This window comes from Sceloporus occidentalis, unplaced genomic scaffold (assembly GCF_023333645.1).
Source record: "Sceloporus occidentalis isolate IW3139 unplaced genomic scaffold, rSceOcc1.0.p SCAF_7, whole genome shotgun sequence".
NCBI classification, from domain to species: domain Eukaryota; kingdom Metazoa; phylum Chordata; class Lepidosauria; order Squamata; family Phrynosomatidae; genus Sceloporus; species Sceloporus occidentalis.
In genome coordinates this window covers 49,622,901-49,639,275 of record NW_028316987.1, presented here as the reverse complement: position 1 = coordinate 49,639,275, position 16,375 = coordinate 49,622,901, and the positions used below count along the sequence as shown (strand labels likewise).

Below are 16,375 nucleotides of genomic sequence, written 5' to 3'. Positions count from 1 at the left end.
GCTCCCAAGCAAAATTTGTTCCCACTAATAATGGAGTTAGATCCCCCAGTCCAGTGGTTCCCAAACTTTGGTCCTGCAGTTGTTTTGGACTTCAACTCTCAGAAGCCCTAGCCAGTTTGGCCAACAGTTTGAAAATCATTGCCCCAGACCATGATGGCAATCAAAGGTTATGTCAGGAATTCTATGATGTGTGTCTCTGAGTCCCACCTTTCTCTTACATTGCACTTGGCTGTTCCTGTACAAATTCCAGAAGTGTCTTAGAATCATTCTGGTTACTTATTCTCTTCTGTCACCTTTTAAAATTCAACAGTGTAGATATGAATTGTGGAATGGAGTGAAGCAAACCTTTTCTTGATGTAGGCATTGAGTAACTCAAGTGGCTTGAGCAAGATATGAATCTTCATGCTGAGCAAGGAATAGCATTGCAGAACCTGAGAAACAATATTAAATGATGCCACTAGTCCACAATTCTGCATGCAAAACAGAAACAAAAGTAACAAATGAACCTACCCCTGTGCTTGCTCAGAAATGAAGTTGTGACTTTGATGCTCGACGGAGCAGGCGTGGTTGGTGAGGACTCGAGAGACAGCCTTCTCTGTGGCTAGTCCCAGCCTGTGGAAATCCTTTCCATGGGAGATCCAGTTGGCCCTCTCCTCTGTGCCCCACAAGTGAGATGAATACACTGTGTGATGAGAGGGCCTTCTCATTTATGGCACCCCAATTGATGGAATGCTTTCCCTTTGCAGGCCCAATTGGCACCAATACTGACGTCATTTAGGTGCCAGGTAATAACATGGCTGATTATTAAAGTCGTTGGATCTCACTGAATTATCTCAAATTGCTAATTCAATTGGTTTTTAAAACTTTTTAAATCTCTTAAACCTGCTTTAATATTAATTTCATTTAATGTCTGTTTAAATTTTTTTTTTACTGTTTTAAATTGTTTCGTGTGGAGGGTTGCATTGATTTTACCTATTTTAATGTCATTTTTACTTGCATGGTGTCCTGAAATGTTTTGATACAGGATAGAAATATTGTAATAAATAAAATTAAAATAAACAAATAAACTTTGTAGGATGTGTAAAACTAGTGAGGAGATGAGTCAGTTGAAAACATAGAATCATAGAGTTGGAAGAGACTGCAAGGGCCATCCAGTCCAACCCCCCAACAAACTAAATCCTTTCCACAGCTTGGAAAAGTTACTTCTTTAGACTAAAAGTCTCACAGTAGCCCTGTTGGCTGAGGAATTCTGGGATTGTTGATCAAAGAAGTAATGTTTCCAAGCTTCATGCTTCACCTACTGGTGTGGACAGGAGGAGGAAGGATGCAAACAAGGGAAAATGCAACAACTGATTCACAGTGTCAAAACAGGTTGTTGCAATGCCTCATGCAGCAAACAATGGAAAAGGAATGCATGGTTAGTCCTCAAAGGCTCCTATCTGGAAGCAATGCAGGGGTGAAGCGAAATCAATGGGATCTATTTCCAAAGAAATGCATGCTAAGACAGAGGTGCCAAGATTGCACCTGTACATATCACTTCAGCCATTTAGCTACCTTTGGAGCTTCCAGTACATTTATTCCTTTGTCACACTTCCACATTCTCAGTTTTTCACTCACTCTAGTGCCCTTTCTTACTTCTTTCCCTACACAGATGTTCTCTGACACTTGTTTCAGATTTTACACCTGATACGGTTTGTAGTTTTCCTTCAGCAGTTAACCTGATGTGTGACCTCCACCTCAACTTCGTATGAATTTAAAATGTGTTCACAAATATACTACAGTTTCAGAGTAGAGGTAAAAACTACTTGTCATAACTATTTTACCCACACTTCTTCTGCCAACATAGCAGCAACATTAGCTCTGTGTTTACACCAGAATGATGAAATCTTAACCCTAAAGATTTTTTTAAAACAAGTGGCCAGAAGGTGAGGATTGTTTTCTCTAGTCTGCTTGTGGGTTAAACCAGGTCTTATGCACTCAGGTATGACATGAAAGTTCTTGCCATTCCCATTCATATGAGAGACATGTGTTTTTAAGACTTCTGTTGGTTTAATTTCTCCACACACTAATGTATTTCATTTAACAAAGAATATTAAAAATATTTTAAGATAGTGTTTCCCAACCTGTTTACCTCAAGGTGATTTGGATTACAAATCCTATTATCCCTCACCAGTGGTCATGTTGATTCAGCTTCATGGGAACTGTACCCTTAAATATCTGGAGGGCAGAAAATTGGAGAAAGATGCTATATTACTGTTATATTATATTATATTATATTATATTATATTATATTATATTATATTATATTATATTATAATATTATATTATATTATATTATATTACTATTGTATTACTATATTATGTTACTATATTACTACAGAAGAATACAGTAATTATATTACTGTTTCAGTACAGCCCCCTTTTGGCTTACATCTGTAGTTTTAATGCAGTTACTACCCCACTCTTAAATGTCCTGAACACATTCTATGACTAAAATTTGGGACCTCATTCTCAAAGTGAAGAATTGGACCTGGAGCTGAAGGGAAAGGATTTGGATTGCAAGGATTGAATAGTTTATTGTTGTTATTTAGTATTTATATCTTGCTTTTCTACAGACTATTCGAAGTGGCTTACAAAAATGAAACCATTAATTTAAAAAAAAACATCTGTTGTTGAGAGCTGGGGACCCCACCAACCAAAATGGCACAAATGTGTGCATACGTTTGAGTTCTCCAGGACACTTCTTCATGCTATGTAGTGCAAAAAGCAAGGGATGGAAGGAAAAATGGAAAAGTTTAAAACAAACAAACAAAGACACTTGCTGCAGCCATAAGGCCCTCGGTTTAAATCCAGCCTTGGTGTTGAGATTTGCAGACTGAATGAATTATTAACAGGTAGATGTAGTATGTATCGGAAGGCACCTAGTGATGTGTTTTGGGAATAAAGGAGCAATGGCTGTTCTCCATTTCTGAGCATACAGCTACAACTTAGCTCTTTCTCCTGCCTTGGGCAAAATACATAGGTTTCTGGGTGAGCATAGACAGCACAAGAGCTTTGCTAGATAACTCCCAGCATATGGGCTTCAGGCTTCAAGCTGATACTCATTTACCTGGGAAAACTCAAATAAGGTGGGGGTGAGGGATCCAAGAAAAGGTGCATAGTTCCCAAGTCAATTACTATGGTACTATGGTACCAAAAAAATCAAGAAGCCCTCTCCTCATCCTTGGTAGTAAAAAGACAATAACAAATTAAATAACCAACAGTGTACTGCCTATTCACAACATCTGCAAACTGCTACCTGAGTTCACCACTTCATTGTGCCTAGTGGTTGGGTCAGTCCTGAGGTTCTCAGCTAACCAAGATCACTGGGGAAGGGGGGGGGGGTTAAGGACTAAAAGATGTAGCCAAGCAAAGCATTTAAGGAAAGAAGCTGATGTTGCTCTTGACATCAAGGCACTGTGGGAGGAATGTTAGGAAAACAAACAGTGTTGAGGCTGGTAAGACTGACATGATAGCCTTCTGAGTTGAGCCACAAGTGCCATGTGTTAGAGACATCATCAGGTCTGGGCATTGCTGGCTTCTGCTTCCATTTCCTACCTGTATTTGCATGGGGGACCACCAAGAAATACCACATGGTTTGAGAAATGCACTGGTAAACCACCTCTGGGTGGCTGCCTAACACATCCCTATAATATTCATGGCATCATCATAACTCAATAAATAGCTTGAAGGTACTCATGCATGCACATGTATGTTGCACGCACGCACGCACGCACACACACACACACGACTCACAGATACAAGAAGGACAAAGCCAAGTTGAGTCTATCTTTTTATATGCCTCAAACTAGACATTCTTACTTTACTAAAGATGAAATCAGCCAGTCATGTCTTTTAGTGACACTTTCCCCCATTCATTTTGGAAGGCAGCTTTCAGTAAACATCACATAAGGCCACAATGAGGCATTCACTTTAGCAACACGTTGATGGAGAACCAGTAATTTCTTTATGCTAAGGAGATATCCAAAAGGAAATTGGGTTGTTTTTTTTAATATAAAAAAAAAATCCCTGACACATATCCCGAAAGCCCTTTCAATACTGTGTGTGCCTTAAGACTATCTGCCAGCAGCTCCACTACTGTATTTCTCCACTGAACCTTCCACCGGCTGTTACAGTACTTTTAGGCTGAAGTGCAGGAAACTCTAGGGTGACCGTAGAGTGCACTTGGATTCTACAAACTGTCATATGGTGAGATAGTGGTGGGTTTTGATGCTGTCACCTATTCAGTCAGCCCAGATGAACTAGAATCACCATTTCAGTTATATCATAGCTTGGGGCGAGAACATGTCACCCTCTTTATTTCCAGCTCCGAACAAGCTGCTTAGGCAGATGCTAACTGTGGTCCTCACTGCCATGTTCTGTAGAGTGGCCTTTGTCTGGGTTAATTGAGCCCCCACTCCATTTAATAGGCTGTTGAAGCCTTATTGAAACAGAGCTAGTGCCGCAGGTTAAATACATTGCCGTGCTCTTGTTAATCCCCTCATTAACGAAGCTGTAAAGCTTGTTGAGAGCTGTGAGTTTGCATATATTAACCAAGAGTTCTTCACTCAAGAGCTATCAATAAAATGACAAAGCCAGTTTGCAAATAGTGAAATCAACAGTGACATAAAGGTAGATACCTTAAAAGAAATAAAGAGTTTAATAATAGATAAATTTTATTTCTACAGTTAGAGGATTAGAGGAAAGGCACCTGAAGTGTTGGCTGGTTGTTGTTATTTAATTGGGGGAAGATGCAGTACAGAGTATTAAAAGTGTTAGTTAGACTGAAAGTAAGGAGGAAGCAGAGGAGAAATCTATTATTTCTTCATCACCAGATACTGGTCTGGTCAATGAGCTATTTGGGGAGAACCACCCTTAACATGAGCTTTCAAAAGGAAATGCATGTTCCAAATAAAAGCTGAGAGAAGATGAAATGCCAGACCCCTTGGAGATTAGAAGAGGTAAAATAAAGGAGGTGGAAGTTTAGGAAGACACTGAGGTGTAATAATGTACAGTAATATGGATAATCAACTGTCCACTATTGATGATTCATCAGTAGGAGAAGCAAAAGTTTCTTCAGCAAATGTGTGGATGGTACACTCTCTGGGAATTATGAAGCAGGTGTATAGAAAAGTAATTCAATTCAGCAAAACACAAAGAAACCCCAACAACTTCCAATTCCTGAACACCCACAGCAGTGGGAGAGATGTAGTATGGACTTATGGGTATGAACGAATTGCATGGAAAATCAAAATAGTTAAAGAATTCCCATACCTAGGATCAAACATTGATCAGAATGGTGACTTCAATCAAGAAATAAGATGACAATGAGGAATGGGAAGGTTAGCTACGAAAGGATCCTAAAGAGCAAACATAGACAACTGAACACTAAAGTCAGAATTGTCCATTGTATTCCCCATCACCATGTGCAGATGCAAGGGCTGGATAGTAAAGAAAACAGACAGAAAGAAAATCAACTCATTTGAGATGTGGTGTGGGAGAAGAGTGCTGAGGATACCATGGACAGCTATAAAGACAAACAAGTGGGTTCTTGAGCAGATAGAGCCAGAAATCCCTGAAAGCCAAGATGTCCAAATTAAGGCTCTTGTACTTTGGCCACAGAATGGGAAGGCATGGATCACTAGAAAAGACAACAATGTTAGGAAAAGTAGAGGGCAGAAGAAGGAGAAGAAGATGATTGGACTCAATTAGGGAGGCCACAGGCATGAAACTGCAGGACCTGAGCAGAGCAGTGGAGGATAGGGGAGTTTGGAGATGTCTCATCCATAGGGTTGCCATGAGTTGGGATTGATTAAAGGGCAGATAACAACAACAAGAGAAGAACCAGTGATACAGTGCACTTACACATGAAAATCACCTACACAGAGAGAAGGGCAAAATTTTCATAGGAAGAAGCAACACAGTTATTTTTTTTTTTACTACGTTGTTATCTTACCATGAAGTTCCCTTACGTTCACTTGGGAATGCCAATTAGAATAATTCAGTTGGAAGAGACCAGAGGGGCCATCCAATCCAACACCCTGCCATATAGGAAACACAATCAAAGCACTCCCAACAGATGGCATCCAGCCTCTGTTTAAAAACCTCCAAAGGAGACTCCACCACAGCCTGTAATAGCTTATTCCACTATCACACAGCTCTTAGTGTCAGAAAGGTCTTCCTAATATTTAGGTGGAATTTTTTGGCTTGTAGTTTGAGTCCATTGCTCCATATGCTAGTCTCTGGAGTAGCACAAAACAAACTTGCTCCCTCTTCAATATGACATCTTTTTACATATTTAGACCTAACTATCATGTTACCTTTTAACCTTCCTTTCTCCAGGCTGGACATACCCAGCTCCTTAAGCCATTCTTCATAGGGTATGGTTTCCAGACCTTTCACCATTTTGGTCACCCTCCTTTGGGCATATTCCAGATAGCGTATAAACTACAAAGTTTAGCACAGCACAGGCTCTTAGAAAAGAAGTATGACAACATCTTTCAAATGGTCAATATAGTAGTTTCTACACATGAACAAGCAAAAAACACACAACTGGTTTTTTCACCTGGCTGAAATTGATTCTCTTTTGAGCTTAGGATTTGCAGCTCCTGTTTCATTTGTATATTTGGCCAAATAAGGTTGGATACAGATTTAAGCATGCCTACAAAAGAGACACCAAACATTTTGTCATGACTAACTTGTCACACTGATTTCTGTGAGTCTAAGGGCCAAAACAGACTGGCAGTAAGCACGGGGGTGGTGTGGGGCCATAGCATTTAGATGCCCTATGCCCCCACGCTGCATGGCTGACTGCACATGTGGTGGCTTTACAGCGTTTCAGTGCCATAGGGTTTACATGTGCTGCGTTGCAGAAATGCCAAAAAGCTGCCACTGTGGCTGAAAGGGCAGCATTTTTCCATTCCAAATAGGAGCAGACTTCTTCCCCTCCTATTCAGGGTGGAAGCTGGTCGAATTGGGTCTGCAGCATGCGGTTGCTGTGACCCCAAACCAATGCTGAAAGGAGTGGCATCATACCACGTCTTTCTGGCCGTCTGTTTTGGCCCCAGGTTACACACGCCTAAGTTTAAATCCAAGTCATCACAATCACATAAGATGACCGACAGGTCACAGATTTATGAAGATATTGTATAACTTGTCAAACTTCATAAAAGTTACTTTTTGAACTACAACTCCCAGAATCAGGTTTCTGAGAGCTGTGCCATGCAAAAGTAACTTTACCAGACTCAGGTAAATAAACATGCATGATCAAACTCTGCTTTCTTGGAGCAGTATGTTGTTCCAGGCCCAATTTGGGCTTCATTCATTTTTCCTGTTTTCTCAAGTAACAGTGCTATTATTTTATTTATCACTTTTTTATTTTTGTTTCCACTCACTTTTTTTCTGTTTATACTGTTTACAAATTATCCTGGTGCTTTACTATATACAGATATTTGTCAGTGCCACAATTTTGTAGTTATCACTTCTTTCCAGTGCTAGACCTCTAACCCTATAATAGGTAGGCAACAGCAAACATTGAGTATAGAACCCTGAGAAAGCAAATGTGGTGGAGAGCAAAGTGTCCTGGAGTCTGGACAGTTGTGGAACCTGTAACAAAATCATCACATTCAATATCCAGAGATTTCATGTTGATGTAGTTACAGTATTATCCCACTGGGCTGCACTTTTGGGATTTGTGGCAATGATTCCTGAATGCAGACTGAGAAAGTCTTCCCCTGATGATCTTAAAACTCTGGAAGTTTCATATGGTGAGATAAAGCTTTTCAAATAGTTAGGACATAGTTAGGGCTTTATAGGTCATGACCAGCACTTTGAACTGTGCCTGAAAATAAACCGGGAGCCAATGAAGATGTTTCAAGAAAGGAGTTATAAGCTCCCTATAACTGGCCTTGGTCAGCATTATGCATTATGCTGTGTTGTGAAGCTGCTGAATTTTCTGAAGTTTCCAAAGACAGTTCAATGGCACTTTAACGGACATGACTCAATGCTATGGAATTCTGGGATTTTTGAGATAGTTAGCCTTCCCTTGTCAGAGAGCTCTGGTGCCACAACAAACTACAAAAACTTGGAATTGCATAGCATTGAGTCATGGAAGTTAAAGTGGTGTCAAACTACTTTATTTCTGCAGTGTGGCAGCAGCCTCAGTTTTCTTTGCGTATGTGACTCTTCCAGGATGCCACTTCTTCTCGGTTACCCATCACCTAGTTTCATCAGCTTAGTTTCTGCTTCTTCAAGCTCTGGTAGTTTTTCCCTTTTAACCATCCCAGAGGGATCTGTATATATTTCACAACCATTAGCTTCAATTAAAGAAACATTTACTAGTCATTCTGGGCCATTATGCAATCTGACAACAGGCTATAACAATACATTTTCAAATGATGTTCATGAGCATGTTTATAGCAGCCACCAAGACTGCTATAGTGTGTATAAATCCACACTTTAACCTTCTCCGCATATAATAAATAAAAATGAGGACTCTGCCTCATTTTTGGCCTCCTTCCTCTCAAATTTGTAAGTGTCATTTATGGAATAAGGGGAAAGGATAAAGGCAGACACCTTCCTAATATAGGAGCTGTAGACCAGCAATACACCGGCTTGGGGATGGCATGGGGGCATGGTGTTTGGACGACACACACCCCAATGCCATCCCCAAGCTGGCATCACACTGCCCGCCTGACCACATGGTGGGCAGTGTTACGGTGTTCCTTTGGCACAGCATTCACACACCGCATGCCAAAAGGAACACGGTAAAGTGCTGCAACAAGAAACGTACTGCAGCAAGTGCCCTTTTTCTGGACCAAAAAGAAGTGGCATTTTGCCACTTATTTTTGGCCTGGAAAAACGCTGGATTGGGGACGAAGCGTACAGTTGCTGTGGCTCTGATCGGTGCTCAAAGGGGCGGTGACAAGCCGCTCCTTTGGAGTGGTCTATTATTGTTGGTCATCAAGTTTTAGAGAAATCACTAGAGGCTTATTCACATGATGAAAATAATCCAGGTTGACTTCGAGTTGAATCCCTGTTGTTCACATTCACTCCAAATCATTTTCGGGGTCGGTGGGTGGCTAAAAAACCCTTTACTTGGGGCAAATAAACCTGGGAATTTTTCTGCATTTTAAAAAAAGATTTGCATCATTGGCAGTGTGAAAAATGATGCAAACAAACCCAGATTAAACTTAGCATACCTTGAACAGGTTCTGAATACATTTGCATGTATTCGATGGGTCAGTGGGGTGAGGCTCCACCAGCCAGCTTTACAAGGAAATGCTCTTCCTCTTCCTCTTTCCCTGAACTACCAGTTCCAATGAGTGGCTCCAGGGGGCTCCCTGGGAGGAAAGTGGCTTGTGCCCCCCCAACCATGGAGGACAAACTAAGGATTGGCAATGGAGGATCCCCCCCTTCCTCAGCCATCGACTACAGCTAAAATCCTCAAGAGATGTGGATAAATGCCGTTTCAAAGTGTGAATGACAAAACCAGAATGCATGAGTGAGGATATTCACATAGTTCCGGTAAAAAACAACAACAACAGTGTGCAATGACCCCTGGGATTCCTTGGATCAAGTGTTGGAACAGAGCAGTGGAAACACGACATGTTTATAGAAGCACTAGGCTTTTATTTCTGATATTTATGACAACAATGACAATGATGATGATATGCTAGTTGTCAGGTTTGGTCAGATTTATGCTGACCATATACACAGGATGCGGTCACAACACATTATTTTCATCACCATATACTACATAAACCTTAAAGTCAGTGGTTCTCAAACTGTGAGACAGGGAGGATGCTAGGGTTGTTCAAGGGGGACTTGAGATTTGGACGCTCTGATCCTTCCTCCTGCTTCTTCTCTTCTGTTTCCCAAACTTTTTCTGTCCTGGAAGGGAAGAGAAAGGCAAGGAGGGTGTTTGAAGTTTCTGCCCAAGGAGGAGGAGAGCTATTTCCTTAGGAGATATTAAGATAAGATTATTCAGTGGGCCCTTTGTATCCAGTGGGGTTTGGTTCCAGAACTCCCGTGGATACTAAAATCTATGAATTCTCAAGTCTCATTAAATACAGTGGCATAGCAAAATGGTGTCCCTTATATAAAATGGCAAAATCAAGGCTTGCTTTTTAGAATTTATATATTTTAAAAATATTTTCAAGCCATGGATACTTGAATTTGTGGATAAAGAATTTGTGGATAGGGAGGGCTAGCTGTACATGAATGTGTGAATGAAAATATGCACACTAAACCAACAAAATATTTCTATTCATATAGTACATAAAGTGGAGAGGGGTGTGATGTCTGGATGTAGATGTAAAGGGGGTCGCAAGGGTAAAAAGATGAGAACCACTGCCTTAAAATGATCCATACTGATTGTAGTCCTCCCACCTTGTTTTAAAAAGGGACACAGAATTAATACAGTTGGGATTCTAGCTGACTTCCTAAACTTCTCTCCAAGAGCTGAGAGCCACAGCTGACTCTGTGGCTTGACGGTTCTAATTGCCCATGGCCAGGTTCCACTCCAAAAGCCCAAGGCCCCAGCAGACTCTGTTGCATCAGCTTGATGCAAAACATGACAAGGCCTTGACTCCTCATCTCTCAATTTCACTTGAGCAAATGTGTTAATAGAGTTAACGCCATCTTATTTTCTCACTTTCTTTCAATAGGAGGTGACCAGACACTGAATGTGAGGCTGCAATGGAATGAAGAGGATTGGTGAGGTGAGGGTCATAGAGGAGGCAAGGTGCAGAAGTTCAAGAGCTTGCCTTCTGGGAATGTGGACATTCACACACATGCACATATATTCATAGATTTCTCATGGCAAATCCTGCCTCAGCTTGGCAGGCCCATTCCATCTTGCTTCTTCCTAGTTTTTCTTCTCTTTATTGTTGCTTGGATGAGACCAAGAAAATTTTCCTGTATAAGCTGACCAGTGTTATCAGTGGCTATGTCAAATGCAGATATGAAAGAAAACATGAAGCCAGGACTGTAGATGCCCAACACATGTTGTTGGAAAAAATCTGAGAAGGCCAGCAAATTGTCATGTAATTTTTTAAAAAATATAGTCCCCAAGTCATTTTAAAGGCTGGCTTTTGATTCTCAGTTTAATATCATTCTTGCAACTTGTCTATAGCCCAATCCAATTGTTGCATCTGCTGCATACCTTCCAACTGTCTTGATTCAGCAGGGAGAGTGCTGATTAATTTTTTGTGGTCCAATTTTTTCAACTGCTTTTAAAATGTTCCAGATTCTTTCTCTTCCCACTCTCCTCCTTTGATTTCAGCTCATTTTAATCATTGCAAAATGGGTTCGAAATGGAAAGGAGTTTACAGTCAATTCACTCAGCAAGGCGGAGAGGACAGGCCAGGGTGGAATCCTGCCCTTCCCAGTAGGCTCAGGCAAAAGGAAACTGCTCCATCCTCTAAGGTTACTTGGCTTCACATGTCCCAGTTTTCATCTGTGAAATATTGCAAGGTTTACTGTTGCATCTGAGGTGCAATCAGAATACTTGGGTGGTATAGTAATGTTGCCTATACTACTAGAATCAAGATTCTCAGAACAGTTCATGGACCACTAGTGGTCGACAAGCTCCATTCTGGTTGTGAAACTGTTCAGCATATCAGTATTTTGTCCTGTATTTGTATTTTTTCCCCTGATGATAAAAGTCAAAGCTGCTTTGACCAGGGCCTAACTTATCTGACTAATCAGATTGTCAAGGCCCCAATCCAAGGCCTGTGATTTTCTTAATACAGGGCTAGTACTGATGATAATACTAGCTTTGAATGGAGGTTGTTTTAATTAAAATATGAATTGTACAGATATTTTGATATGAAGAGATTCCCCAAACTTTATTCAATGGCTTACTGTGAGCCACAGAAATTTTCAAATGTTCTCTAGGGGGTCAGGGAGGGAAGTTTGGGAACCATGGTGCCAGACAGAAATGGCAGCTGCAGTAATGCAGTGAAGGACATTCTACCCCATAGGGTTGGGATCAAGGGCTGCCCCTAGACTCTGGAATTCCAGAATGGCTCCCTCCTTGTTGGCCTTCTGTCAGCAGCCTAAGACCTAGCTGTTCAGACAGATTTTAAAAACAGAATGTTTGTAAAAGACCAGCTTAGGATGTTGTTTCATTTTACAGTGTTTTATACAGTTTTATCTTTTTAAAATGTATTTTATTCTTTTAATAGCTTTCTATTTTAACAGTGTAATAATTTAATTCGTTTTTAATGCCTCTCTTTTCTGAGTTTTTAATTGTATTATTCTTTTAATATTGTGAAGCTGCTCTGAGTCCCAGTTCAGGGAAAAGAGCGGAATGCAAAAACATATTAACAACAACACTGTCCTATTTGGTGGGGACTGCCCACCTTTCTTTGGGTCACAATAGAGTACATGTTAATACAAAGAAAAGGATAGTACATCTCAGAAGGCTTAAAAGATGATCTTTATTAGCTAGAAAGTCCAACTCATTTCAGCCTGTGGATGTTTTTTAGGTCTTCTTAAGGGATGGATGGATGGATGGATAGATAGATAGATAGATAGATAGATAGATAGATAGATAGATAAATTAAATATCATGAAAAAAGCCTCCTGAAGATCTGGAGTCATCCATTCTGATACCAGGTGCCTATTTGAAATATATCCCAGTTTGTCACTTGGCACATTCAGCATTGGCACAGGTCACTCACTCTGTTGTCAGAACAAGGCACCTAGTCATATGATCATTGCTGGGTGCCTCCTTCAAACTGCAGAGAGAACTGACACATGGTGGTGGCAGAAGCATTCAGTGGCACAGCAGGACACAAATGGGAACAGAGGGCCTGAGGTATCAAGGGGAGGTCAGAGCAGCTTCAAGGCCAGGCTACTCTGGGCTGCCCCCAAAATATCCTGGCCAGTGCAGACAGGACCTCAGTTGTTGAGCAGGACCCAGGGCGGGCACTGAAAAAAGTGTTTGTCATTTCACCACCATCATGCACCATAGAAACTGGTAACATCTGAGGTCACCCAGAAGTAACAGGGCTCAGTCAGTTCCCATAACAGGGGAAGCTTCTTCTTCTTTTTCCCTTTCTTTCTCTTCCCAACCACAAAGAGATGAGGAGGGCAGTCAGAAATTGAGTAAGATTCTTAAAAGCAAGACCATCCTGCTGCTGCCATCATTTAATCTTCCTGGGGGAAAATTTCCACCATTGTGACCATGCTCCTTCCTCCTCAGCTGGCCACAATGGGTTGAAATTAGAGGGAAAGTTGGGAGGAAGCATGATGTGGTGAGTGGTGATCTAGCAGAGAGAGTGAAAGGAAAGTCCAGGGGAATCTGACTAGGCTCTGGGCCAAGTAAAACTAATTTGTAGGCCTGTGGGTCATGGATTGTTTATGTCTGATTAAACTCCATACTTCGTGCTTTCATCCTGATAACATATTAAAGCAATTCAATGTATATAAAAGTACTTTTTAAAACCTTGCTTGTTCAGTGTCTGCAAATAAAAAAACTCCTGAACTTAATTCTGGCTATGTTTCAAGGGAGAGAAGGAAAAACATGCTTATCTGAGTCACTCAGAATCATCGAATTTCCCAGAGATCCAGGTTAGAAAACTAAAGTGCTTTTAACAGCTGTGTCCCACGTTCAGAATGGCAGTCTCTACATACCATGCCTGCCCTGTGGAGGGAAGCAGGGACTTCAACTTTTTGGCTCTGTCTTCCATTGTTTGCCTTTTGCTGTCACAAAGCGGCTGCCGCAGCTGTTCCTAAAGATGGCATCTGATGTTGACATCCGACATAGGGGAGATGGGAAAGACTTCCCAACTGTGCTCAGTCAATGGGAGAAAAAATGCAGTGACACAAGCCACCTATGCCCTCTCTCCCAAACAATGGATGTTGTTGTTTTTAAGCATTGGTGAGCAACGTTACACAGATGTGGGAAAGGTGCTAAAATAAATTATCCCCCCTTTCCTTCTTATTTTGATCTAGGACTAGGTCTCTTGCCAAATGGAAGGAGTTATGTAAGGAAAACATTTTCAACTCTGCAAAGTGAAACAGAGCCTGTTAATGGTTGCTGCTCTATTGACTGTGGCCACATAACTGGAAGTAACACTCTGCTTTGGTTTTGGCCAGGGCAGCATGAGGGATGCACGGCATACTTTTCTTTGCTGATCAGGAACTGTGAAGGACCATAGACATAACAGGAAGAAATGCAAGTTCCTGTCCCAACTAAATAAAAATTCTGCTTTGGTTTTGTCTGTCCAAATAAGAATTCTGTCAGCTCCTATGAAATATTCCTCCAGTCCCCAAATTTCTAGCAATGCCAGAAACTGAACATTTCATCACATACAGGAAATTCATTACACCTAGAACTCTTACATTTTGGGGGTTTATATTCCTTTTGGTAACTTTGTCTCCACTTTTCTATGGATGCCAAAACGGTATTACCAAATGTCTCAATTGTAGTTTCAAGTTACTACAATGCTAGAAATTTAGGGAATGAAAGAAAATTCCATGAGAGTTTTTTCCCCCAGGGTGCAGTGATTTCATTTTGCCCCACTCATGGCACAACCTGAAACACAGAATTTATTTAACTTGTATTCAGCATTACTAATTTGGAAAAATAAGGTCACCTCGAGCAGTTCCTCTGATATTGGACATGAACGTAGGTCTTAGGTTGTGGTTAATGTGTATATATATATCTCATACCAGTGGGATCACTGGGGTTGGTGTCGCCTGGTGCGGGAACTGATGGTGTCACTCCCCATTGACTTCCTCCCATTTCACACCATACGTAATCCTTAGTAATGCTTGTGATATTTTTAAAGAACATGTAAAAAGAATTTAAAGATTTAAATATTTCAAAAAAATTAATTATTTTAAATTAGAATTTTGAGTTTTGAAATTTTAATTTTTAAAAATGCTGGGGCAGGTCCTTTCTCCTCCCATTGAGCTTCACCCCACTCCCACCATCTTTTAAAGCATTTTAAAAGGAATCAGATGAATGCCACAGCCCATTTCTGCAAAAAGGTAGGTATTTTAGGAGCAATGTGTCACCTCCCCTTAGGGTGTCACCTGGTGCAGGCCATATCACTGGTCTCATACTCATCCTTGGAGCAAACCAGAGCCCTAGGAACCAATAAAAGGGCCCAATGGTCACATCTGCAAAATTATGGAATAGGTTTAGAGTTATGCCACCTATTTCATGATTTGTTGGTGTAAGGCAGGTGTGAGCAACTGTGGCCTTCCTGAAGTTATGGATTGCATCCCACATGATGTTCTACCTTTGGCTGTGCTGACTAGAGCTGATGGAAGTTGCAGTCCAACAACACCTGGAAGGACACAGTTGTCCACCATGGTGTAGAGACAGTTTTCTAAAGACCTTTGACTTTATTGAAAGTTGTAGCATCCATTCTGTGACACCAAAGGCAAAACTTTGGCTGCAGGGCTCGGGCAGACTGTTACTACCAAAGTGTTACAAAATGACACTGAAGGGAATGGTTGCACATAATCCCCACAACCCCTGTAATTTAATCCCTGCTCACCTGCTTTTCATCACAAACTAGCAGAGAAACTGGTTAAGAAATAGGGGTTGGTGCAGAAAAGTAAATGTGAGCAATATTTATGGAGAAAAACTAGGCTCCTTCCTATTTCAAGATTGGTAAGTGGTACATATAGGGCTAAAATGCCCTAAAGGCATCAGATCCTGTCTGATCTTGGAAGCCATGCAAGAGTCAGCCTTGGTTAGTACCTGGGTGGAAGACTACCAATAAATACCAGATGCTATATTTCAGAGGCAGGAACTGGCAGAACTACCTCTGACAATTTCTCACTTAAGAAAACCCTATGAAATTGCCATGTCAACAGGCAACATGAAGACAGACAGACAGACAGACAGACAGACAGACAGACAGACAGATGAAGTTTCACACCCTTTTAATTGTCATGGCTCCATCGTATGAAATCCTGGGATTTGCACCTTGCTGAGCTCACTGGTAGAGAAGGCTAAATATCTCACAAAACTACAAATCCCAGAATTTCATAGCATTCAGCCAGGGCAGTTAAAGCAGTATCAAACCGCATTAATTCTGCAGTGTAAATGCAGCCTACATGTCCACATTTCTCTCTCCCCCTCTCACTTTCCCCCTTTGTCCTTGGTTTACTTCTATTGGTTAAGAATGGGTACAAAGACCAAAAGCAGTCTGTAGTCAGTTAACTCAGCAGAGTGAAGAGGAGTGGAGGAGGCAGGATCTTGTTCTTCCCAGGTTGCACCTGCACTACAAAAATAATCCCGTTTAACATTATTTTATCTGCCATGGCTCAATGCTATGGAATTATTGGATTAGTAGTTTTGTGAGATATT

At 41.0% G+C, this 16,375-nt stretch overlaps 1 long non-coding RNA gene across 1 annotated transcript in view; it reads right to left on the bottom strand.

The window, feature by feature from the left end:
* Window positions 1–9,692: 9,692 nt before the first annotated feature.
* The window catches only part of LOC149309718 (uncharacterized), a 70,697-nt gene continuing 64,014 nt past the window's right edge, over window positions 9,693–16,375 (bottom strand). The window contains exon 5 of the long non-coding RNA XR_016281846.1: window positions 9,693–9,930. This is a non-coding gene — a long non-coding RNA (uncharacterized LOC149309718). The remainder of the gene's footprint in view (window positions 9,931–16,375) is intronic.